We start from the raw sequence: 26395 nt of genomic DNA on the forward strand, positions 1-26395 counted from the left end.
TCGAGACAGCGTTTTATTTTCATGACGTATGACGTCTTTACTTACGTCACACAATTAGACGCCGAAGTGACATGAAGCGGTAACTGGTGACTCACTCATAGACTATAGAGAAGTTTGGCGCATGCATATTTCATACTGCAGTTCATTTATTTTAGATATTTAAGACCAACTGAATAGTGAATTAAATTCTTCTGTGTGGTGTGCTTGTTCCAATCCGGCTCTGACCTTGTCTGGTCTTGTCTGGCCTGGTCCATTTAGTCCCGTTTTTGAATAGGCCGGGCCAGGCCACCCTAGGTTTTTGCGGGGAAAATACATTTGCAGATATTCGTATTTTATTCCGAAAAAGCTATACACGGAAATATATAATGAGTGCAAAGTACTTTTATTTCAGCCATTACAAAAGTCGCAGTTCTATTTTCATTTAACAGTCGCTTTAGGTCAAACTATTCCTGATCGCCATTGCCTCATTTCATCTAATGACCCATGTATTGTCCATGAAAATTGATAGTGAACTACTCTGTTATAAAATCCTTAACATATAGAATAACATATATTGCTTGCAATGGTAGGAGACACGGGATGGTTACCAAGTCGGTATCGCCGATGGTCATCTGCTCTACGCCTTTGGAATCGTTTGGTTTTAATGGACAATGAAAGACTTACGTACAAAGTGTTTGAAATGGATTATAGAAAGTGCTGCAATAACTGGTCTAGTGATCTTAAAACCGTTATGTACACATTGGGATTAAATACTAATTTTGACAACTTAACGCCGGTTAATCTCCCATTTGCTCGATCACTGATTAGTAATTATTATTCAAACATTTGGGCACAAGATGTACAGAACGTTTCAAAGTTGAGGACATATAAACTTTTTAAATCAGAATTTAAGACTGAGGAGTATTTATGTCTAAACCTGAGAAAAAACGAAAGATCGCTGTTAGCACAATTCAGGACTGGTATTTTACCTCTACGCGTAGAAACAGGTCGATATATTGGTGAACCAGTAGAAAACAGACTTTGTACACTTTGTGAATCCGGGTCCATTGAAACAGAGACACATTTCTTATTAGAGTGCAGCTTATATAATTCTATTAGACATGAACTATTTGAAAATTTACTGACAGACAATTCTCTCGCTAACTTAACGAATGAGCAAAGACTCGCACACTTGATTGTAAAATTTCCACGAAAAGTGTCCAAATATATTGTTAAGGCATATCTTTGCAGAAGAAACCACATATATTCTTAACACTGATCGCTAGAGCTGATATAATTACGTAAACAAGAAAGATATCAATGTTATATATGCTATAAAATTGATGTATATATTTATCCTATCTATGTTTATTTTATTGAATCGTAGTCCATCCACTAGATTTTCACATGAACCAGAATCCTTTCATTCCGTACTTACTTAAACTATGATTATTATGTTTCATGTTTTGATATGGCTTTTTGTACATACTGATTATCTGATTTGGTGACTTATAGGTCCATTGGGCCGGGTGCTATCATGTTGTATATATAATTATGTGTTATGATGAAATTGTTTATGCACATGTCACAATAATAAACAATTTACTTACTTACTTATAGAAGCTATCGTTTGTGTGTTGTCACAATTTCCGCCTTTGGTGATTAGCTCGACTATTCGAAGAATAGGTAGAGCTATTGGTCCCACCCATGCGTCGACGTTGGCCTCGGCGTTCGCGACGGCATCCCGTTTGGTTAAGTTTTTGTATGTAAGCTGGTATCTCAGTTTCACTTGTGGGAAAGGATTGAAACTTCACACACTTATTCACTGTGATAAACTTACTTGCGTATATACGTTACACAGGTTCCACTTATAACTCTATTTTGCTTTTTTACAAAGTTTTGCGCGCTTTTCGACTTAGCAATTTTTGGTTATTATTTTTTTGTATGTAAGCTGGTATCTCAGTACCCACTAACGGAAATGGATTGAAATTTCACACACTTGTTCACTGTGACGATCTGACATTCATTGCACAAGGTTTATAACTCTACTTTGCATTTTTACAAAATAATTCCTCCTTTTCGACTTAAGCTGTTTCTGGTTTATCTTTGTATGTAAGCTGGTAGCTCAGTATCCACTAAAGGGAATTTATTGAAACTTCACACATGTGCCCGTTGTAACAAGCGAACATGCGTCATACAGGTTCCATAACTCTGTATTGCATTTTTACAAAACTGTGTCCCTTATTAAACTTTTACATTAATTCTATTGACAAGGCTGTTGAATATTTTTCTAAACAAACATATCGGCTACATCACAGACAAGGCATGGGCACGGGTTAATATCATGCAAAAATTAAAATACTCTCTAGACCGTATATTCTTATTTATATTTACACATCATTTATTCGACAAATATTAGAGTACGCTGACGTTGTTTGGAGCAGTTGTGCTCAGTACGAATTTGACAAAATACAAAACGAGCATGCACGTATGATCTTTGAGCAACAAAGCCCATTTCATTGGTACATCATTCGGGAATCTCTATCGGACAGAAGATATAAGCACAAGCTCGTTTTATTTTATAAAATGCAGGCCAAACAAACACCTTATAATCACCGGATTATCTCTTATCTTTGATTCCTGAAGTTGGTAACTCACTGTACTCACTAAAAAACTGACGACATACATGGCATACATGCTAAATCTGCTTTATATTACGACTTTTTTTTACCTACTGCAACCAACTACAAGCAGATGTCCGCAATTGCTCAACTTTGTCAGCATTTAAAAGTCAAATAAACAAATCAAAAACAAAAACACCACTGTATTATGACGTTGGAAGCAGAAAACTCTAAACTTCGCGCTAAATGCGGTTCGTCCAACCAACATTCCTGATGAAAAATATTTTTCCCTTTTGGAACAATTGAATCAAACTTTCATTTCTTCTTCGACTGTAGATTATACAATGTCTGTCGCGACATCTATCCACTTAATCTACAGAATTATGATATTGGCCTCAACACAGTGCTGTTTGGAAACCCACCCCTTTCCAGCCAGGATAATATTATAATATTCGTCCATGTTCAGGAGTAAGAGATTTTTGTGATACATTGCTTTTTCTGTCGAGATTACTTTAGTCACTTTTCTATTTTTTTTTAATTGTCACCATTTTTTATAATACACAGAGACTGGTATACTACGAGAAGAATATAACGCTCTGTACTAATGACATGATTGTCCGCCAAGGGAGAATCTATGTTATGTACTCTGGGGAATATGGTCATACAGATAAGCTTCCAAAGTCAATTGGGTATTGTTTGAACTGCAATTTATGCTAAACTTATATGGGTATTTTAAAACACACCAGATTTTATTTAAAATTGCGTATTCGTGTATTTCATTTTCGAATTTCTTAACTATTGGTTAATTTGCAATGTTAATAAAATGTAACTATACCACATTTATACAGCACTCTTTTCATGTACATATACACGTTCAAAAGACTTAGTGCTTTACAGAATAAACTGCAAACAATACAAACAAATACGAATTCAACACGAACAAAAAATGCATTTCACATTAACAAAATTCAAGAATGTAAAACAAATAGATAAAACAAGACAAACATAATTATATACATATTTAAAAGTATTTAAGTGACCCTAGGATAAAATACTGTTCTACGCTGTGTTATGAAAAGAAAAAATATGTATTGGTCAATTAACGAAATGTTGTACAAAGAAGTGGGTTTTAGCAGGCTTTTGAAAGCAGCCATCGTGTGAGCTTCCCTGATCTTGACGGGAAGGGAGTTCCAAAGCTTGGGAGCAGTGAACGAAAAGGTGCGATTTCCATACATCACGGTTTTAGTTTTTGGCATAACCAGTGACAGCGTGTCTTGTGTCTTAGGTTTCTGACCCGTTTAAAAACTTCTATCATATCCTTTATATAGGCAGGGACTGATTGTGTAGAGCTTTAAAGGTGTCGGTCAGAACCTTGTACTGCACCCTGTATTTCACTGGCAACCAATGGAGCTCCTTCAGAACCGGGGTTATATGATTGCGACGGGGCGTCTTAGTGATGACGCGAGCTGCCGTGTTCTGGACATGTTGCAACTTTTTAAATGTGCTGTTTGGAATACTATTTAACAAGGCATTACAGTAGTCTAACCGTGAGGTAACCAGGCTGTTGACAAGGGTCTTTGTGGCATCACAGATAAGATACCGTCTGATGTGACCTATTCTGCGTAGTTAGTTGTGCACATCCAGCCCGGCACATAGAGCTGACTTGTTGTTCCATATCCATACTGTTGTCCAATACAGCACCAAGATTCCTAATACATTTTGTGAATTTTATCACAGAGTCACCGACCTTCACCAATACGTGTTCAATGTACTTGGAGTTATGCTTTCATGTGTATAACATTACCTCCGTTTAATCAGCATTGAGCTTCGGCATGTTGCAATGCATCCACGATTTATTTTTATATATTATCCACGATATATTTTAACATATGGGAACATTTAGTAAAAGAATGTTTGAAACCTGTTACATAGTCAATCTTAGAATAGTCAATGATATATCCATTAGCCACCGACGTCCATGTTTATCACCATTGGGCTTATCATATTTCGTAAGATTACTGGTCGTCATTAACCTCTTTATCAACTGCATATATTTCACATCGTTTGAAGAATGACACGTGTCTAACGTCTATCTATTCATTCATTTAATATTACAGGCAAGGCAAAACACTCATCATACCAGGGTACTTTTCATGACAAACAACGCTATACATACAAATGACAGTAGTGTTCTATAACGTGCCTGGTATGAAAGACCAATAAATACTAAGCTAGTTAGGTTGGAGACACTTTAGAGTACTAGTATCTCAGAAATTTCCAGTACCTCTCCTGATACTTCTCGTGACAAAAATGTACAAAAGTATTGACAGTGAGAAAATAAGTCAGTGTTTTATCACATGTTTGACGTCGCGGGAGTGTAATAATGATAATACTCTAGCGTAATAAAGCTTTGACGTCGACGTCATTTATAGCGTTGGAGACGTTGGTCAAATTGACTTGTTTATATAGTAAAAGAAAGTGGAATGTATGAGTTTTCGACAGGAAAAGCTAACATGTGATAAAAAGAATATTACATTTGTGACTTTCCACATTGCATTTATTAAACTCGTTAAATAAAATTGATAAAATGCTCGGCAGAGCCTCGCATTTTATTATTTTATTCAACTCGTTTAATAAATTCAATATGAAAAGACACTCATGTAATATCCTCTATATATACACAAACAAGAATTATTACAGTAAAATCAAGTAAAAGTAACAACACTTTGCTGCAACGTATTGCCTGCCTGAAAGATACAAGCGTGGGCAGAACAATATCCGATGGAAGATAGTTCCATAAGATGAAGGTACTTTAAAAAAGGAAAATTTATAATAATTGGAGACTACAGAGTTGTGTGTAACGCCGGAGTCAGTTTCCTGGGCTTTCAAAATAAGCAAATGAACGGACAGGTTTGTCTGATTTCCAAAGATCTTAAACCAGTAGTTTGCACATCTGAGACCCTGTCATATGTGGAATTAGTTGTTATCATGTATTCATCTGATTGCTCTTGAGTTTAGTATAGGGTGTCTGAACCAAGCCACCTGACGTTTTCATCGATTTGTCACTTTTATTGGATCTATTCCAAAATTTTATTTCATAAACTTAACGTAGACGTTGCTGGAGGTGCCTAAGCCGCCATTTCTCACGCGATTCATGACGATTTGGAGACAAAATAGGACGGCAGTGTGTTCCCAACATCATGCTTGCAGTGTCTGTTGCAGTTTTTGTACTTTCTCGCAGATGAGTGACTTGAATGTAAAGATCTTGGCGATGTGTCGTCACTTTGCATCTGGGTCGTCAAGGAAGATCGGCTACACTTCCAGTTGCATGGAATCTCAGCTGGATAGTCTTGCGATGTCTGTTGAAGATATTCGCAACCTAAAATGTTAGACTCGGTTTACGTTATTTATAAATAACACAGCATATATCGACGATAGACATTTATAATGATTTTTTTAATGATATCAGAGCATTTTATAGGCAATGATGAAATTATTGTGTATGCACGAATCCTCGTTTTCGTTGAACTATATTTTATATTTCATTTATGTCTGACATTAAACGACTTTATGAATGCATTTTAACGCCTGATATACTGCGCGCAAACAGTGTCTTATAGTTATACCGGCATTGATATATGCAACTCAAGTGTAATATAGAGCTAAAAAGTGGAAATGAACAGTCAGGCTTGTGATTTCACACAACAGTAGTTACCCTATATGCATACAATATTTAAAAAATAACATGTTTCAGTGAGTATATACGAACCCGCCGAATGGAAGTCCCGGCTGCAAGCATCACCACGACCCGGACCCTCTCCGCTGCGTTGATATGACCCATACATGCAGATTATTTGCTGTTTTCTCTTTCAGAAAATTAATTCAGAACAATTTTATCGCGAAGTTTTGACTAAAAATTGAATTGCCCGTGTGCCACGTGCAAAATACCATTTTTGCACCTACAGGTTACGCTCGAGTGATTTATCAAAGACTCATTTTGCAAAGTCATAAAAAGCAATAAATACTCACGAGTTGGGACACCGTGGAAGCTTCACCGTTTAAATATTTAGCCTGGCTACAGGAACAAAAATGTTCAACATCAAAACTTTGCAGTTTAGCAGATGGCGAGAGTTTTTACACTGTTTCTTTTATCTTTTTATTTTTGGCTTGCGTGTTACGTTTTACCAAGGGGTTTGTTTATTGTTGTGCAGAATATAAGTTTTAGACTCTGTTCCAATATATAGATCTAATTCAAGCAGCTTCTAGGGCCTATGCGTTGAGAGCACTTTGGGGACTGTTGTTGGCATACTCAGGGAGTTGTATCTTTGACATAGAAAAAAAACAGGTGTAAGTAAACCTACTATATTTCGTGCCTTGATATGATTTTTACTTAATCAATTTGAATTTTCATTCAAACTGATCACTTTCATTCTAATTAGAGGCACCGGAAAGAAAAAAAGGTAGATCTAACAGGAAATTAAAGCTATCTAGGCCTATTTCTTAAGAAAACTTTGAAACTTAATAACTGACAGACTATGTTATGTTGTGGAAACACATGAGAATTAGTTGTTTTTACTATTTTTTACACTGAAAAATCGAAAAGCGTTTGTTACGCTAAAAATACTCGAGGTAAACTGCCTAATTACAAAGAGTTATAAAAATAAATACTTCTTTGCTAATTATAAATACCTATTTTTTCTTGAATCGGCATTTTTAAGATCAAAGAACTATATAATAATAATTTTATTTTATACTTCTTTGGATAGATCTAGTTTAGAAACAAAAACTCATATAATTTCTAATGTTCCTAACCAACATGATTGACCAAACTTCGATTTAAAAGAAAGATCATCTTTGTGACCATTGTATTTCGTCTAAGGGAAGAAACTCTTCCGTCGGGTTACTAACCAATCAGATTGTTTGTTTTATCTGGTCAAGGCCACCTGTTAAAATCTGGGAAGACACGGAAAGTAAAAATTTAACCGAGTGTAGGAATTCTACAGGTAATATTTGCAAACTAATTTAGATAAAAAATTACTTATTTATCTTTAAAATTCCAGTCCTGGTTCTTATTCATGCTGAAAATCGATTTAATTATATTATATTGCGGTTCACTTCATCTGTCAAAAAAGAGAAAACTGGGCCAAACACGTGAAGCAGTGAGGCAAAATATAAACATTGGAGTTGGTTGTTGTTACCAGCTCCATTCGCACTCTTCATACTGAGTTGTATTGACTAAAATTAAATAATGCCTTCATGGTATATTTTATTATTTACATGTAAATGTGTTGTTAAACGTATGTTGTTATGTAATACAAATAAGAAAGGGAGGTCATCTGTCAAATTGATCAATTGTCTAGCTCACAGCATGTTATTGGTGTAGGACTCGTCAATGGTCATAGCTTCCTGTTCAATGAAACAGCTGATCACATGTATAGGCATGCTGCTGTTTGACTTGAGCCTACTGTATCTTTACATCATTGACCCTTCAGAGTCCATCTAAAACACTTCTAAAGAGCTCATAGAATATGAAATGCCTCCCCCCCTTTATGCATTCAGTAACTGCACAAGGAACAGAAATTATTTGGTTACTGTGCACTGGATGTTTTTGTACTGAATTCATTGAGTCAAATCAATAATTATGGGTGATTTACCAGTCATAAGTGACCTCCGCATCAAATGTGATCCTAGACTGAAGCATTTTTATTTTAAATTTTAGCTCACCTGAGCTGTGTCCGTCGTCCGTCGTCGTCAACAATTTGACTGTTAACACTCTAGAGGTCACAATTTTGGCACAATCTTAATGAAACTTGGTCAGAATGTTGCTCTCAATAAAATCTTGGACGAGTTCGATATTGGGTCATCTGCATGGGGTCAAAAACTAGGTCACCAGGTCAAATCAAAGGAAAAGCTTGTTAACACTCTATAGGCCACATTAATGACTGCATCTTCATGAAACTTTGTCAGAATGTTAATCTTGATGATCTTTAGGTCAAGTTCGAATCTGGGTCAGGTTGGTTCAAAAACTAGGTCACCAGGTCAAATCAAAGGAAAAGCATGTTAACACTCTAGAGGCCACATTTATGACTGTATCTTCATGAACTTGGTCAGAATGTTAATCTTGATGATCTTTAAGTAAAGTTAAAATCTAGGTCAAGTGGAGTCAGAAACTAGGTCGCCAGGTCAAATCAAAGGTAAGGCTTGTTAACACTAGAGGCCACATTTATGACTATATCTTAATGAAACTTAGTCAGAATGTTAACCTTGATTATCTTTAGGTCAAGGTCAGATCTTGTTATGGTTGGGTCAAAAATTAGGCCACCAGGTCAAATCAAAGGAAAAGCTAGTTAACGCTCTAGAGGCCACATTCATGACTATTTCTTCATGAAACTTAATCAGAATTGTAACCTTGATGATCTTTAGGTCAAGTTAAAATCTGGATCATGCAGGGTCAAAAACTAGACCACCAGGTCAAATCAAAGGAAAAGCTTGTTAACACTCTAGAGGCCACATTTATGACCATACCTTAATGAAACTTATTCAGAATGTTAATCTTGATGATCTTTAGGTCAGGTTCAAATCTTGGTCAGGTGGGGTCAAAAACTAGCTCACCATGTCAAATCAAAGGAAAAGCTTGTTAACACTCTAGAGGCCACATTTATGACTGTATCTTCATGAAACTTGGTCAGAATTTTAACCTTGATGATATTGAGGTCATCTTCGAATCTGAGTCATGTAGAATATGACCTACTGATGTACTTTTTTGTTTTTTAAGATACAGCCTTGAAATATGGATGACATGTACAGTTTTGCACACCAATCTTAAAACTGACTTCAGTGACCATGAATTTGACCTACTGACTTACTTTCTTCAGGTGAGCGATACAGGGCCTTCAGGGCCCTCATGTCTAGCTTCAATTTGGAAAAAAAAGTTATACTGTTCTGGGTCATTGTGACCTTGACCTTTGACCTACTGATCTCAGTATCAATAGGGGTCATCTGCTGGTCACGATCAACCTCCCGATTAAGTTTCGTGATCCTAGGCCCAAGCGTTATCAAGTTATCATCCAGAAACAGTTTAACTGTTCCGGGTCACTGTGACCTTGACATTTGACCTACTGATCTCAAAATCAAAAGGGGTCATCTGCTGTTCATGATCAACCTCCCTAATTAGTTTTGTGATCCTAAAGCCCAAGCGTTTTCAAGTTATCGTCTGGGGTTACTGTGACCTTGACATTTGACCTACTGAACTGAAAATCAATAGGGATCATCTGCTGGTCATAATCAATCTCCCTATTAAGTTTTGTGATCCTAGGCCCAAGCATTCTCAAGTTATCGTCCGGAAACCGTTTAACTATTCCGGGTCACTGTGACCTTGACCTTTGACCTACTGATCTGGCAACTGTAACCTTCTAATCTATATCATGTTTTTAATCTTAGTACTTGTGGTTCTTTTTATCTTGCACCTAATGAGCTTGCTCATCTTTTAACAGTCTGTGTCCCAGACAAGAGCCTCCCAGTCATAATCAGAATTGATTTTTGGGCAGTGCACTGTATGTGTGTGTGTGTAGGTTTAACATCTTTTTCAACAATTTTTCAGTCATATAAACAACGGTGTCTACTTGTAGCAGTGAGCACAATGCCCAACTTTATAGTGCTGCCTCACTGAAATATCATGCCGTAGACGTGGCATGATACCCCACCCAGTCACATTATACTGACACCGGGCTGACCAGTCCTAGTACTATTCTCTTAATGCTGAGCTAAGCGAGGAAGCTACTAGTACCATTTTTTTACGTCTTTGGTATGACGCGGCCGGGGATCGAACCCACAACCTCCAGCACTCGAAGCGGATGCTCTACCACTAGCTATCGAGGTGTAGATGTAGAATTTATTGCATATACTTAGCACTTCATCATGTCACATTTTCAGGCTGCCAGTTCTATTGTTTTTCTTAGAAAAAAAAGCAAGTAAAATTTCGGTTTCAGGATACTAAAGTTTGAGACAAAAATGGCCTAAATAGGCTAAATTGCATACCTAGCCAGACAAAAAAAAATTGCCGTGTATTATCTGGAAATTACTGACCTAAAACATATAATTATATACTTTTCAAAGCATGTGACAAAAATTAAGGTGGTAATAAACTCTCCTAACTGTTTACTTTTTTCGCCAGTATGAGCTGAATCTAAATAGATAGATCATAGATGACTGTTTCCATTTCATCTGTGTTTCAGTTTTCTAAGATTTCAGAGAATCATACCTTAAACTTGTATAAGTTATCGAGATCAAAACCCTGCAGTGCATTTTGTGTATTACAAATGTCATATTGTTACACATGTGCAAATGTCATCCATTACTTCTATTTTGTTGAAATTTTGATGCATCTGTTGATTAATGATAAACGGCAGTTCCTTCAGTTGAATAAAGTATAAAGTCCCAATAAAATATATCATTGTAATATATCAGTATGCTTCATTTGAGTATATGGTTAATGAGAAGAGTACTCTGTCATGTATTGATTTATAACAAAATTATGTCACCCCTGCATAACTTTTTAACAGGAGTTCAAATACAAAATTGAAACAGTTTTTTTTTAACTACATCTTTAACCTAAGTGTTATTGAACTTCTTTTTAAAGAGTGATCTACTTTTTCCTCCCGCATGAACTTTGTGAAAATCATTCTGATGATACTGGTTCTACAAGATGACAGGTCTCCCTGAATTAATGTGTTTTCACAAATTAATCTGCAAACTTATTCAGTCAATCTCTTTTGAATATAGTTAGCACTGTAGAAACAAAGTGTGGTATAAACTCACCTTAATACTTCAAGTACTGTGCATACTACTACATTAATTTAATGAATTATTAGACATTAAACACATTGTCTTGGCCTAATATATGTCACTGTCAATTTGTAACTAGATACTTCACACTGGATAACCGGCTATCCTGATGAGTGATGATCATTATATTTATAGAAATTTCCTAACATTTTCTTCGGTCTGAAAAATGTTACAAAATTCCAAAGTTTTAAGCAAATGTCTTTCTTATTGAACAATCTGTAAAAAATTTCGATCATTTGGTTTAACAGAATCTGATGTATCTTTTCGGAGCATCTTACGTGAAATTTTCGGGTTCTACAATCTTTCTGAGAAAAGATACTAGCCTTTAAACATGTATGGTTGAAAAACTATGACTGTCAGAAACGGCTGGTTATACTGTCACTGAACTCAGCTGTTGGCATTTATGGACTATCCGTTAACTCCGATGGCAATATGCATATCTTTGTATGTTAAACTTATTATTGGTAGTGATTTTACCAAAACTAAATCAGTTATGAAAGTGAATCTGTCTCATTTCAAGCGGCTTTGTCAAATATTACTGTATTCCTTCGCACCCTGATTAAATTTTACCAAGCACTTGCATTATTGCCATTTCTTCACCATACAAAAGATATTATAAAAAGTTTTGTTTAGTTAGTTGGATTCACAGTCACACCGACATATTTTAGATTGTATAGTGACATTTCCAGCTTTTGACAGTGGAAGAAGATCCAAGGTGTCCTTTCAGGCTACTATAGAAGTACTTTTACTGTGGTTTTTGCAAGTGTTAATGATTGCTTCTGGTAGTCAATCTTTTGAATATCTTTGAATATTAATTATGTCTAATTTATAATGTCATACATTTAATATTAAAATTAAATGCATACATATGCTAAGATGAGAGGATAACATCTTTATACATTTCTACCTTACATATTGTTATTTCCTCTAACCATGGGTGGTAAACGCGCAATCCAGTTCCTGCTGGGAATACGCTTAAAATGGGTTGCACGACGTCCGGTGCTGGTGTTGCGCGTAAAAGAAGACGAAATTGAGGTATATGAAGTTATGATTTTGCTTATTATGAGACAAGAATAATTTTTCTCGAAAAAAAGAAAATGCTATTCGACAAAAATATGATGATACATCATATATGTAAAATATCTAGTTTGTAATTTATGATTCGGCTCTATTATCACAAAAACTCTGGCGACACGAAGCGTGAAAAGGGTATGAAATCAACAAAAATGGCAGTTTCTGACCTCATATGCCTAATATGAGGACATCTGATGCTTTTTATGATAACTCAACTGTTATGAAATAAGGGGTATCAAAATCATTTCCTTCAAATCCTGCTTAGGGGGACATAACTGACAAAAAATCATCGGGAATGGGGTTGCGCACCGGGAATGGAGTTGCTCGTATACATCATAATGTATATAATGTATACGCGCAACTCCATTCCCGGGGCGCAACCCCATTCCCGATTGTTTTTTGCCAATCTTTCCCCCAAAAGCAGCATTTCATTCAAGTGTATGTAATATTCATGACTATTTTACACGTGTTTGATCATTAGAAGCGTCATATTTCCAGAAAAAAGGCACAAGAGTTAGAAAATTTGCATTTTTCATGATTCCATACATTTTTGACAGATCGAACGAGTTTTCGTGATATCAGGGCTGATTCTTAAATAAATAATTTGGTATTTCATACATATGATCTTTATTCATTTTTGTGTTGAATAGCATTTTGCTTTTTTCGAAAACATTCGTAAATTGTCATTATTTACAAAAACAAAAACCCACCTACCTCGATTTTGCAAATATTGATGCGCAACACCAGCACCGGAAGTCGCGCAACCTATTTTAAGCGTATTCCCAGTGGGAATGGGATTGCGCGTTTACCACCCGTGCTAATGACTATTTCGTAAGAGAACCTGTTTTTCTGTACTTAAACTCTTCATTTGAGTAAATATGCAGCAAATGATACATATAATCTTGTCATGTGTTTTAAATCCACATATGCAGTAAAAACAATTACACAGTAATTAATTGAATGTGGTTAATTTACCAGAGACCGATCCTCGTTCACCCCTGTAGGTGTTAGACTTCTTTTTTGTTGTAACATGTCATCATTTGAAATAGATAGAATACTTGTAACACTTATATAACACTGTTGTGGAATAACAAACTCAAACATTTTTAGTTCTTTATCCAAATTTTCCCATTTCAAAGTTCAATTCTTTCTCCTTATATACCTTGTCTGTTGTCATTATGTTTTAACTAGATGATGCACAATCTCTTAAAATCCTTCAAACACTTCTGACTGTCTGTATACAATATCCTGGCTACTTAAGGAGGTAGGTTACCTTAATATTTGTATGTGTGCATGCCCAATCGGAAGCTAACATGACGATTTAGGATGACGTTTACAACAAACTAAATGTAAAGTATAAGGATGGGAGGGGAGAACAACGTATATCCATTCTTCAGAAAAAAAATCATGAACCTGTCTCCGATCTGATGCTTAATGGTTTATTGATACAGAAATAATGAATAAATTGCCGCAGAAGGGCTTCAAAACATTGTTGCTTTAAAATGACGTCATGGACGTCATGACGTTACGTGTCAGTTACCGCGCAAAATTAATAGCTTTTATTTTGAAAGTAGGTAATTCTGTGCATTTCCTTTATTTGAACTATTTCAAACAGCCATTATTTGCTGCAATATTTTTATAAGCTTTCACTTTGAATAGTAATCAATATTTTGCTTCTTTTATGTAGTTATATTGAAATGTTATGCGGAATGCAAGACAATAGATGATGGTAACCAATGTTATTTGGAATATAGTTGGGTGAAAGGTTATGGCTATTTTCAAATAAAAATTGGACAGTTTGATTTGTAATACCATTTTTCAGTTTCGTTGTAATGTGTTACTTATATACTAAAAACTAGCTCTAAAATTGTTGAAATTTCAGTAGAAAATTGTTGGCTTTCTTGAATTAAATTGATGTTACCAATGGGAAATCGAACGCTGGGTGACTATATATCAAATGTAAAATTCAAAAGCGTTGACATGGTCTATTTAAGGATCACCAACTTCGGTTCTTTATTTGCCAATTTTCAACCAAATATCCATGATTTCATAAAGATGCATGTAAGTATTTTTTCAGTGTTAAAAATAGATGCGTTACAGAAAGCAAGGGTACATGTTTAAGTATTCTTAAGTGTACAGAACATTTTGTTATCAGGTATCTAATGCAAATATCATGAAAATATTACATTATGCTGTAAATAAGTATTTTAAAGCACTGTACTTTCAATACAAATAATACTTACTCATTTTTCAAAGATAATTACGATAGAACAAGCAGAATCGAACTATTTTAAGACATCTCTTTTTGCATGGCATAGCTTTAACGGAATGCTATTCCATGGAACTGTTCTGAACCTTTGGTATTCCTCAAAATATTACAATATTTCGCATGTTTTTAAAAATGCACTGAGCGTGAAAAACATTTCGTAATATTTGTTTAAATACAGAAATGCCGTGTTACCATGGTAGCCGGACATATCATTTGTAAGTGATATTGAAAGTTACACGTGTCTAGTGGAATTAACTCAATTATGTCTTTACTTTTACATCGAAACAATTGTAAACCCTAAATACATTGCGAAAATGTTAAATATAGAATTTTAATTTCTTCAAATTACTACAATATACCTTGAAGGGTCATGTTCTTCAAATCTTGTTGATGATCAAGTAACTTGTATTGATGAGGGACAGAGATAAACGAAATTAAGGATTATAGCAGTTAAAACATTAATTACACGAAATACAAAAAAACATTGCGGTTCAACTAATTTGAATTTACCCTGGTAACAAGGTAACCTACCTCCTTAATAGCAATACAATACAGCATTGAACAGATTTTGAAACTTGAATTCATTTATTACGTGAACCAAATGACCAAAGCTTTAATATCAATGCAAAATAGCAATACTTGTAAATCAGCTACTTAATACTTAATATTTTTATTTAAAAAACAAGTACAAGAGTCCCACAGGAAAGTCCACATTAAAAGAAGTTAGTCATGTAATACTAAATCATGCTCCGGACAAGAAATATTGCTTTTTCAACCTATCGAATGATGTGAAGTGATCCGTGCATATAGAAATTACGAGTCCGGACATAGCTATACATAGATATATACATAGAGCTCTGAATTCGGCTACCCCTAATGGGCATCAGTCAAACGGCAGTATGTCAATACATGTGATCATCTGTTTAGAGAGGTTATAACTAAGCTATACACAAATAAAGACGAAGTAAATTGCAAAAAAACTCAAATATGTTAAAAAGATATGAAACATCATAAGAAGGGACACAGTAGGGCATAAAATGACAACAGAACTGGTTTAAATACGCCTGTATTCTCGATAGCCACATCCGAGTTCAACGACTACCTACTGCAAATCATGTAACCACCGGCCGTTTTCAACAGTCATGTTATTTCACTCATACATGTTTAACGGCTTATATCTTTTTTCAGAAAGAATGTAGAACCTGGAAATTTCACACAGATGCTCCGAAAGGATACATCTTTAAAACCAAATGATCAAAATTTTCTCAGAATGTTCATTAGTTATTAGAGAATTTCTATAAATATAACGATCGTTTTCATACCAAAAATTTGAAATGTAAGTCACGTCATTTCTTAACAAAACTGTCAAGTTGAATTGCAATGATTGGCTTCGAAAAAAAAAGAAATAAATGAAATTTCTGCCTACCCATTTACAGCAGAGTTATTTTTCCAATTATTTCTCAATTTTTTGTCGAGCCGCTTGCGGTGAGCTCGATTGTCGCCACTTTTGGCGGTTCGGTATATGTGCGTGACGTCGTCGTCCCATTTTGTCTGGAGCATAACTTTGACATGCAGGACACTTGATTTAAATATTTTCTTTACAGTACGGTCAATGAGAAGTCCTGACATTACAAACCCATTATTACTATCTCAAAGAATATTGCTCAACCTATGGAGGTATGGTCAAAGAAGTTTGTCCGGAGCTATTCATAGCTTATGCATGGTGGATTTGGGATTTAATTGGGCATGAATGTTCAGCATCTGTTTGAGATGGTATATGTAAAATGCAAGTAAGAAAAACCAAAGGTCCACATCTAAGGTCACAGGGTCAACTTGACACTGAAGGTTTAAACATTCTCGATAGCCCATTCGAGTTCAACGACTACCTACTGCAAATCATGTAACCACCGGCCGTTTTCACAGTCATGTTATTTCACTCATACATGTTTAACGGCTTATATCTTTTTTCAGAAAGAATGTAGAACCCGGAAATTTCACACAGATGCTCCGAAAGGATACATCTTTAAAACCAAATGATCAAAATTTTCTCAGAATGTTCATTAATTATTAGAGAATTTCTATAAATATAATGATCGTTTTCATACCAAAAATTTGAAATGTAAGTCACGTCCATTTCTTAACAAAACTGTCAAGTTGAATTGCAAGAATTGGCTTCGAAAAAAAAAATAGAAATAAATGAAAATTTCTGCCTACCCATTTACAGCCGGGTTATTTTTCCAATTATTTCTCAATTTTTTGTCGAGCCCGCTTGCGGTGAGCTCGACTTAGTCGCCACTTTTGGCGGTTCGGTATATGTGCGTGCGTCCGTCCGTCCCATTTTGTCTGGAGCATAACTTTGACATGCATGGACCAATCTTGTTTATATTTTGCTTGAATGTTTACCTCAATGAGAAGGCCTGTCATGCACAAACCCCATATTCCTATCTCAAAGGTCATGGTCACAGTTGGAGGTCAAAGGTCAAATTGAAGTTTGTCCGGAGCATTCCTTCTTCATGCATGGTGGGATTTTGATTTAACTTGGCATGAATGTTCACCATTTTGAGATGGAGTGTCGTGCACAAGAACCAGGTCCCTAGGTCTAAGGTCAAGGTCACACTTGACAGCTGGCAGGCTCAACATTCTGCCGATGGGCGTACTTTTTTCATGTAAACCATGTACAGTTACCATCGTGGGAATACAAAAGAATACAGCACGCTTGGTCTCACAATGGCCAACTTCTAATGATAATTGCCCTTTTGTTTTGGGGATCAGTAGATGAAAAGTCAAGGTCACAGTGACCTTGGCACTGAAAGTGGTTTTTGCTCAATATATTTAAACTTATGAAAACTGGCCTACAATCATCAAATGACATAAGATGATTGCCTATGTTGTGTTCAGTAGGTAACCTTGATTGCTTTGGGGTAAGTAGGTCAAAGTACAAACTCACAGTGACCCTGAGACTCAGTGTTTAGAAAAATCATCTATTTTCAGAGCAATTCAGTGATAGGAAAACCATATATTATATATATAGCCAGTTAGTAATATTACCAAATATTTACATTTGCCCTATTCATAGCAATCTCAGTACCCACTAATGGGAATAGATTGGAACTTCACACACCTGTTCACTGTCATGATCTGACATGCAGTGCACAGGTTCCATAACCCTGCTTTTTATTTTTACAAAAGTATGCCCCTTTTTTGTCTTAGCAGTTTTTTGGTTAAGTTTTTGTATGTAAGCTGGTATCTCAGTACCCACTTATGGGAATGGATTGAAACTTCACACAATTGTCCATTGTCATGAGCTGATGTGTGTTGTTTAGGTTCCATAACCCTGTTTTGCAATTTTACAAAATTATGTCCCTTTTTTGACTTTAATATTAATTCAATTGACAATTAAGGCTGTTGAATAGTCGAGCGTTGTTGTCCTCCGACAGTCCTTGTTATGTGTATGTTTTCACTATTTCAACTTTTTTTAGTGACAAAGTTTTTTAATAGTCAAGTGATTCTGCCCGCAGTTAGCTCTTGTTTTTGTTGTACACAATGTAAGAATATTTTTAAGCTGTATTAAATCTTGATGTACTCCTAGTACCCATTATTAGAGATAATTATGTTCACCCAGGAGATATTGTTTTGAACCTGTCAGTTCGTGTCTGAGACTTCATTTCTGAGAATATGGAGATCAATTTGACCAGATAGTCAAAATTTAAGGAATATAGCTAAACTGTTGCTAGTAAACCGAAAGTATGTTTTATGCGTACGACCCTGTCAAGTCTCGGTTTTTCAAGGAGTCCTCGAACATTGAAAATTTCGATAAATAGATGAAAATATATGTTGCCCAGATTGATTTTCAATGATGAATTTGGTTGAACGATTTTGTATGACCTATGATTTGTATATTAAAGGATAAAAGTCACAGGTTCTGGATGGAAACAGCCTTCCCAAATAAAGTGAAACTTCTTGACCAAATTTTTTAGTAATCTCTACGATGTTTTGGTCATGAAATGTAATGACCCCCAAATTGATTGAAATTGTCACTTCACTAATGGGCAAGTATGGGCTACACATTTAAAAATTTCGACATAAACAATGTCTCCTAACCACTGTAATTTGAAACTTCATTCATATTGTCGTGAAGAGTAATACCACTAATGATTTTTGGGTTTAGGTATCGTCAAAAAGTCAGGTCAAGGGCCGAATCATGGAAAAACCATTTCGATCAATGAACTAGGAACAATGACCCAGTCAGTGATGAAACGTTCATGGTTTTTGTTTTGTATGAAATTAGGATTGACGCTATCGATTTTAAAAGGGTCTTTCTTTAATTATGTCAATTGTCTATTTGCCTTAAATTCAAAACCATTTTTCCGCGTCAATAATGAGAAAGACAGAAATTGTTGATATAAAACTTATTAGGATTTGGAGCAATTAGATACCCCTTGCGATTTATGGGGTCTCTCATGTGAAAGAGTCTAGGGCACAGGGATGAACATTGAAACTCATTCCGGTCAGTAACTTGGAACCACTGCCCAGAATGAAGAAACTTCATAGGATGATTGTTGCAGAGTAGATGACCCTTACGTTTTGGGGTCACTCTGTTAAAGGTCAGGGCCCCAGGGGCCTGAACATGGAAAAACCATTTCCAATCAATAACTTGAGAACCTCTCGACCCCGAATGTTGAAATTCATAGGATGATTGTTCATGCAGAGTAAATGACCCCTATTGTTTTTGGGGTCACTCCATTAAAGGTCAAGGTCACAGGGGCCTGAACATTGATAACCAGTTCCGATCAATAACTTGAGAACCACTTGACCCAGAATGTTGAAACTTCATAGGTTGATTGAACATGCAGAGTAGATGACCCCTTTTGATTTTGGGGTCAGTCAATTAAAGGTCAAGGTCACAGTGGCCTGTTCATGTAAAATCATTTTTTGGAAATAACTTGAGAACCACTTGACCTACAACGTTGAAATTTAATAGGATGATTGGACATGCAGAGTAGATGACCCCTATTTATTTTGAGGTCACTTGATCAAAGGTCAAGGTCACAGGAGCATGAACAGTGACTTGAGAACCACTAGGCCAAGAGTGTTGAAATTTAGTGGGATGACTGGACATGCCAAGTAGATGATCCCTATTGCAGCCAACCATCAGTGTCTTTGACTTTCGCTCCTGACCCCTATTGACTTCTTGCCTACAGGACTTTGCATTGGGGGAGACATGCGCTTTTTTACAAAAGCATTTTCTAGTTCATTATAGTTAAAGGTCCATTACTAAAACCCGAACGAGTATTATATGAAAACCAGAGTTTGTAGCTGAGACTTCCTATTTACTGAAAATATGGCTCACTGCATCAGATCTGACCAGATAGTCATGAATATGTTCAAGAATAACTAACAAATAAACAAAAAATGTTGCCTATGTCAAACCGAAAGTATGTTTTCGACTGCTTACGAACCGTCGAGCATCTTAGGATTTTTTCGGAAGAATCCTCCGAAACGAGGCTATAATTTATAAATAGATGCAAAATATATTATATGCCTAAACGATAACGTGATTTTTACAAATTGAGCACATGGAATTCAACAGTTTTGTAACTCACAAAACCTTCATGAAAATCATTCTTATAATACAGGTGATAAACAGCTATACTACAAGTTTGTTGGAGGACAATTCAGGCCCTTCCCGAATAAAAGTGTTTTTACAACTTCGTCTGCAAACTTTTTCAGTTAATCTCTTATCAGTATAGTTTTAAGAATATAAATGAATAACTGTCTTACACTGCCGAAACAAAATGTGATTGAAATTTACCTTAATACACTGATTTATGTACATATGGCTACATTAATTTAATAAGATTTTAGACATTAAACACATTGTCTTGGCCTAATATATGTCACTGTCAATTTTATACATAAATTTTGTATATTTCATATTTTTCGTGCAAGTCATGTATAATTACCATCATGGAAATACAGTTATTTTGTCGCGTGTCTTTAAACGGATATTCGTTTGAAACAATTTTAAAATCACGTGATCCCAGAGAATTTCCGACCAATTATGGAAAAACGATAAACATGAAAGTAGGACAAAATGACCACCCATGTCAGTCTAAGAAAATACAGAAACAATCATTTGTTTCTTTGTTCTTGTGTTGATTTCAAGGGAATATTGCATGGCTATCATAATGTTTAGTACTATAACAAAATGTTTAGTCTTTTTTTAAGATTTATGTCTATTCATTTGTCTTTATTTTGCACCTTTAAATTTCATAATAATGTGGCTCTTATTTTTGTCCCGCTTCCTTATTTATAAGGGGATTTTAAAGACAGAAATTTGTTGATTATAAATGAACTTTTTTATTTTGGAGACTTTGACGCAATTAATACCAGACCTCTGCTTGTTACTGGCTGATGTCCTCGCCAAATGGTGACATAAAATTTTCTGTACAAAAATAAGATCACTATACTGTAAATGTAGAATGTATGGAAACACGCAGTACAGCAAAAACAGCTTACTGGATGGAGGATTGTATGTTTCACAGCTTGTTTGTGTTGTAGGTGATGTTTTGCTGGATTGCAGCCTCTACTGGGAAATGTACAACAAAGTAACATTCAGTCTGTGGTAAGTAGTGAAACTATGGAATTTTTAGCTCACCTGAACCAAAGGTTTGGGTTGAGCTACTACTTTTCATAGGCGAATGGTCCAGTGGTCTGGTGTTCATCGGCCTTATTCCATCATCCACTGTCAACTGTTTATACAAACATATTGTGTAACAGTAAACCCTTGGTCAGTAGCATCCTGTAGTCCTCTCCCAACTTTATTCAGATGAGGGAACTTGGTCCCTTGTAGTGACTGCTAGAGCTAAGGAGTCTTCTGAGAAATGACGTCGCTTTCATGCACATTCAAGGGGCCCAATAAGGGGTACATAAATCGTCACATTTTAAACACTGTCATCAGTAATGGCCGTCCACTTGTTTTTCTCATGTATATAAATCGAGACCTAGACGTATAGACAGAAAATACCAGTACTCATTACGTAATGATAATGTTGTTTGCGAGTCTGACTAATGCAAAATCCTGCTATTACAAATGCCTCTGGCCCTGGACAGGCATCTTTTATGCATGCTCAGTGATAATATAAAAACTAGGGATGGCAACGAATAGCAATTTTGGTATTCGAATATTCGGTCAACCTTCCGAACGAATATTCGAATATTCGGTCATCAAATGATCAACAAATCAACTCAAAATCTTATGAATTGCTAAACAGCGACCTGCATTAATTCTACTTTCGTTTACACCGGAAATAATTCAGCCATTGACGAATTAAGATTGACTAATCGTTCTCATCGCTTGTTCATCTGTTGAACATAAAATATTTGTTATTTGCCTTCATTTACATAATATAATTTATATAGGTTTTACTTATTTTTACATGGATGTAGCCCTCCCGTAAGTAAGGTTCTCTCCACACATATTACACGTAGTCGACTTCCTATCGGATGATCACGTGAAATACTTTAAAAAGACAGGCGACATTGCTTGCATTTTGACAGTAGATGAACGTAATAGCATGAACAATATTTTCAATTAAACGAGGTGTAAAATTAAGACTCTTGGGGTGGGGGAGTCTAATAAAAGATATATTTTGCTTAACTTTACCCTTTGTCTGAATATTGAGTAGATTTTACTCTTTTTCATACGAAATGCATTTATTATCAAGAGGATGATCATAAAGATAATATTCATCACATTTGACATGTTTTCAACACTTTTCGGCAATTTTCTTTACTCAAATACATCTTAAATCGACTTTGATTGAAATCCGAGTCATAAGTTCAAGTGCTTTCTGATGATTTTTAATTACATGCGGTTCGCACCTACCGAAAACAAGGCGATTTGCAGCGGGTTTACGGATTTACATCAATTGGGGACCAATAAAATTTCTAAAGGTAAGCAATTAGTACTTGCTACAGGGTACGATGTCATCACCATAGCGATGTACAATCTCGGCACGCTAATATACAAAGTGACACGTCTGACAGCGACAGAAACCATTTTTGTGCGTATATGAAAGCATTTTTGGTAAATTAGATAGACGAACATACTGGTTCTTTTATTTGTTTTTTTTATTTATTTCTTATGATCTTTTATTTTTTCCGAATATTCGAATAGTGAAACAGTATTCGAATATTCGTGTCATGAACGAATATTCGAATATTCGTTGCCATCCCTAATAAAAACCTACTTATGTTGTGAGTCTTAGAATTTTTTAAGTTATACATATACCTATACAAAGAACAAACTGAACAGTTGTCAAGAAAACATGCATCTGTTTGATGATAAACAATCACCAGTAAACAAAATGTGAAAATAAAACATTTAGGGAGAGTGGACGGTGATTACTACTGTCCGGGGACTGTTCTCTTGCCAGTATTCTCCCTTTCGTAAAGAAGCTTATTATGTCCTTGAAAAGTCCTTGCTTTTTGCTAGAGCTTGCCTGTATGTATGCTGATAGAGTTAGAACTGTATTAGAAATGTATGTTTTATCACTTTTTAGCTCAACTATTCGAAGAATAAGTAGAGCTATCCTACTCACCACGGCGTCGGCGTCACACCTTGGTTAAGTTTTTCGTACCAGTCCACATTTTGACAAAGTCTTTTGAGATAAAGCTTTGAAACTTGCAACACTTGTTTACCATCATCATGGCCAGTTAAAGGCAAGAGCACGTAACTCCATCAAGGATTTTGGCTGAATTATGGCCCCTTTTGACTTAGAAATCATGGTTAAGTTTTTCGTACCAGTTCATATTTTGACAAAGTCTTTTAAGATAAAGCTTTGAAACTTTCAACACTTGTTTACCATCACCATTTCCAGTTATAGGCAAGAGTACATAACTCCATCAGGGATTTTGGCTGAATTATGGCCCCTTTCGACTTAGAAATCTTGGTTAAGTTTTTCGTACCAGTTCATATTTAGACTAAGTCTTTTGAGATAAAGCTTTGAAACTTTCAACACTTGATTACCATCACCATGTCCAGTTATAGGCAAGAGCACATAACTCCATCAAAAATTTTGGCTGAATCATAGCCCCTTTTGACTTAGAAATCTTGGTTAAGTTTTTCGTACCAGTTCATATTTTTAGCTCACCTGTCACAAAGTGACAAGGTGAGCTTTTGTGATCGCGCGGCGTCCGTCGTCCGTCCGTCCGTGCGTGCGTCCGTCCGTCCGTAAACTTTTGCTTGTGACCACTCTAGAGGTCACATTTTTCATGGGATCTTTATGAAAATTGGTCAGAATGTTCACCTTGATGATATCTAGGTCAAGTTCGAAACTGGGTCATGTGCCGTCAAAAACTAGGTCAGTAGGTCTAAAAATAGAAAAACCTTGTGACCTCTCTAGAGGCCATATATTTCACAAGATCTTCATGAAAATTGGTCAGAATATTCACCTTGATGATATCTAGGTCAAGTTCGAAACTGGGTCACGTGCCGTCAAAAACTAGGTCAGTAGGTCTAAAAATAGAAAAACCTTGTGACCTCTCTAGAGGCCATATTTTTCATGAGATCTTCATGAATATTGGTCAGAATGTTCACCTTGATGATATCTAGGTCAAGTTTGAAACTGGGTCACATGGGGTCAAAAACTAGGTCAGTAGGTCTAAAAATAGAAAAACCTTGTGACCTCTCTAGAGGCCATATTTTTCATGAGATCTTCATGAATATTGGTCAGAATGTTCACCTTGATGATATCTAGGTCAAGTTTGAAACTGGGTCATGTGGGGTCAAAAACTAGGTCATTAGGTCTAAAAATAGAAAAACCTTGTGACCTCTCTAGAGGCCATATTTCTCAATGGATCTTCATGAAAATTGGTCAGAATGTTCAGCTTGATGATATCTAGGTCAGGTTCGAAACTGGGTCACGTGGGGATAAAAACTAGGTCAGTAGATCTAAAAATAGAAAAACCTTGTGACCTCTCTAGAGGCCATATTTTTCATGAGATCTTCATGAATATTGGTCAGAATGTTCACCTTGATGATATCTAGGTCAAGTTCGATACTGGGTCATGTGGGATCAAAAACTAGGTCAGTAGGTCTAAAAATAGAAAAACCTTGTGACCTCTCTAGAGGCCATATTTCTCAATGGATCTTCATGAAAATTGGTCAGAATGTTCACCTTGATGATATCTAGGTCAAGCTCGAAACTGGGTCACGTGCGGTCAAAAACTAGGTCAGTAGGTCTAAAAATAGAAAAACCTTGTGACCTCTCTAGAGGCCATATTTTTCAATGGATCTTCATGAAAATTGGTCAGAATGTTAACCTTGATGATACTAGATCAAGTTCGAAACTGGGTCACGTGGGGTTTAAAAACTAGGTCAGTAGATCTAAAAATAGAAAAACCTTGTGACCTCTCTAGAGGCCATATTTTTCATGAGATCTTCATGAATATTGGTCAGAGGGTTCATCTTGATGATATCTAGGTCAGGTTTGAAACTGGGTCACGTGGGATCAAAAACTAGGTCAGTAAGTCTAAAAATAGAAAAACCTTGTGACCTCTCTAGAGGCCATATTTCTCTATGGATCTTCATGAAAATTGGTGAGACTGTTCAGCTTGATGATATCTAGGTCAGGTTCGTAACTGGGTCATGTGCCGTCAAAAACTAGGTCAGTAGGTCGAAAAAATAGAAAAACCTTGTGACCTCTCTAGAGGCCATATTTTTCACGAGATCTTCATGAAAATTGGTGAGAATGTTCACCTTGATGATATCTAGGTCAAGTTTAAAAGTGGGTCACGTGCCTTCAAAAACTAGGTCATTAGGTCAAATAATAGAAAAACCTTGTGACCTCTCTAGAGGCCATATTTTTCAATGGATCTTCATGAAAATTGGTCAGAATTTTTTATCTTGATGATATCTAGGTCACATGTGCTGAAAAACTAGGTCACTTTGTCAAATAATAGAAATAACGACGTCATACTCAGTTCAACACTGGGTCATGTGGGGATAGGTGAGCGATTCAGGACCATCATGGTCCTCTTGTTTGTAAAGTGTTTGACATATGGCTTTGAAACTTTTATCACTTGTTTAGTATAATAGTCTCTATCTGTAGGAAAGAGAACATATTTAACTCTGTCATCTATTTTGGCCGAATTATGGCCCTTTTTGGACTTTGAAATTGGTTCTGTTTTCATACAAGTCCATGTTTTGTCAAAACTATTTGACATATGGCTTTTAAACTTTGAACACTTACTTATCATTATGATTTACATCTGTAGGCAAGAGTACATAACTATTTTGACTGAATTATGGCCCTTTTTGGACTTTGAAATTGGCTTATGTATTGCCATTTAGTGCAAGACTTATCGAAATCAAAGTAATACAGGATCATTGTTTGTCTAATCTATTTATTTCTTTTGTCTGAATATCCGTGGAAATATTTTGACCCCATTCTTCAATCAATTCTTCGAATAGTCGAGCGCGCTGTCATCAGACAGCTCTTGTTATGAAAGTTTGTAAATACCCCCATTTAGTATGAAAGTCTTTAAAATTTGGATTTCTTTTGATGTAGCAGTTCATAGATATTTCAATCCTTCAGCAATCTGA

The 26395-nt window shown here is 35.8% G+C and overlaps 1 protein-coding gene across 1 annotated transcript in view; it reads left to right on the plus strand.

Moving 5' to 3' along the window:
* Positions 1–7536: 7536 nt before the first annotated feature.
* Positions 7537–26395, plus strand: part of LOC123535667 (protein cycle-like) — a 139350-nt gene continuing 120491 nt past the window's right edge. The window contains exons 1-2 of the mRNA XM_045318415.2: positions 7537–7603; positions 21349–21412. The gene's annotated coding sequence lies outside the window, so the exon portion shown is untranslated. The remainder of the gene's footprint in view (positions 7604–21348; positions 21413–26395) is intronic.

Source organism: Mercenaria mercenaria, chromosome 17, assembly GCF_021730395.1.
Source record: "Mercenaria mercenaria strain notata chromosome 17, MADL_Memer_1, whole genome shotgun sequence".
Classification (NCBI taxonomy): Eukaryota; Metazoa; Mollusca; class Bivalvia; order Venerida; family Veneridae; genus Mercenaria; species Mercenaria mercenaria.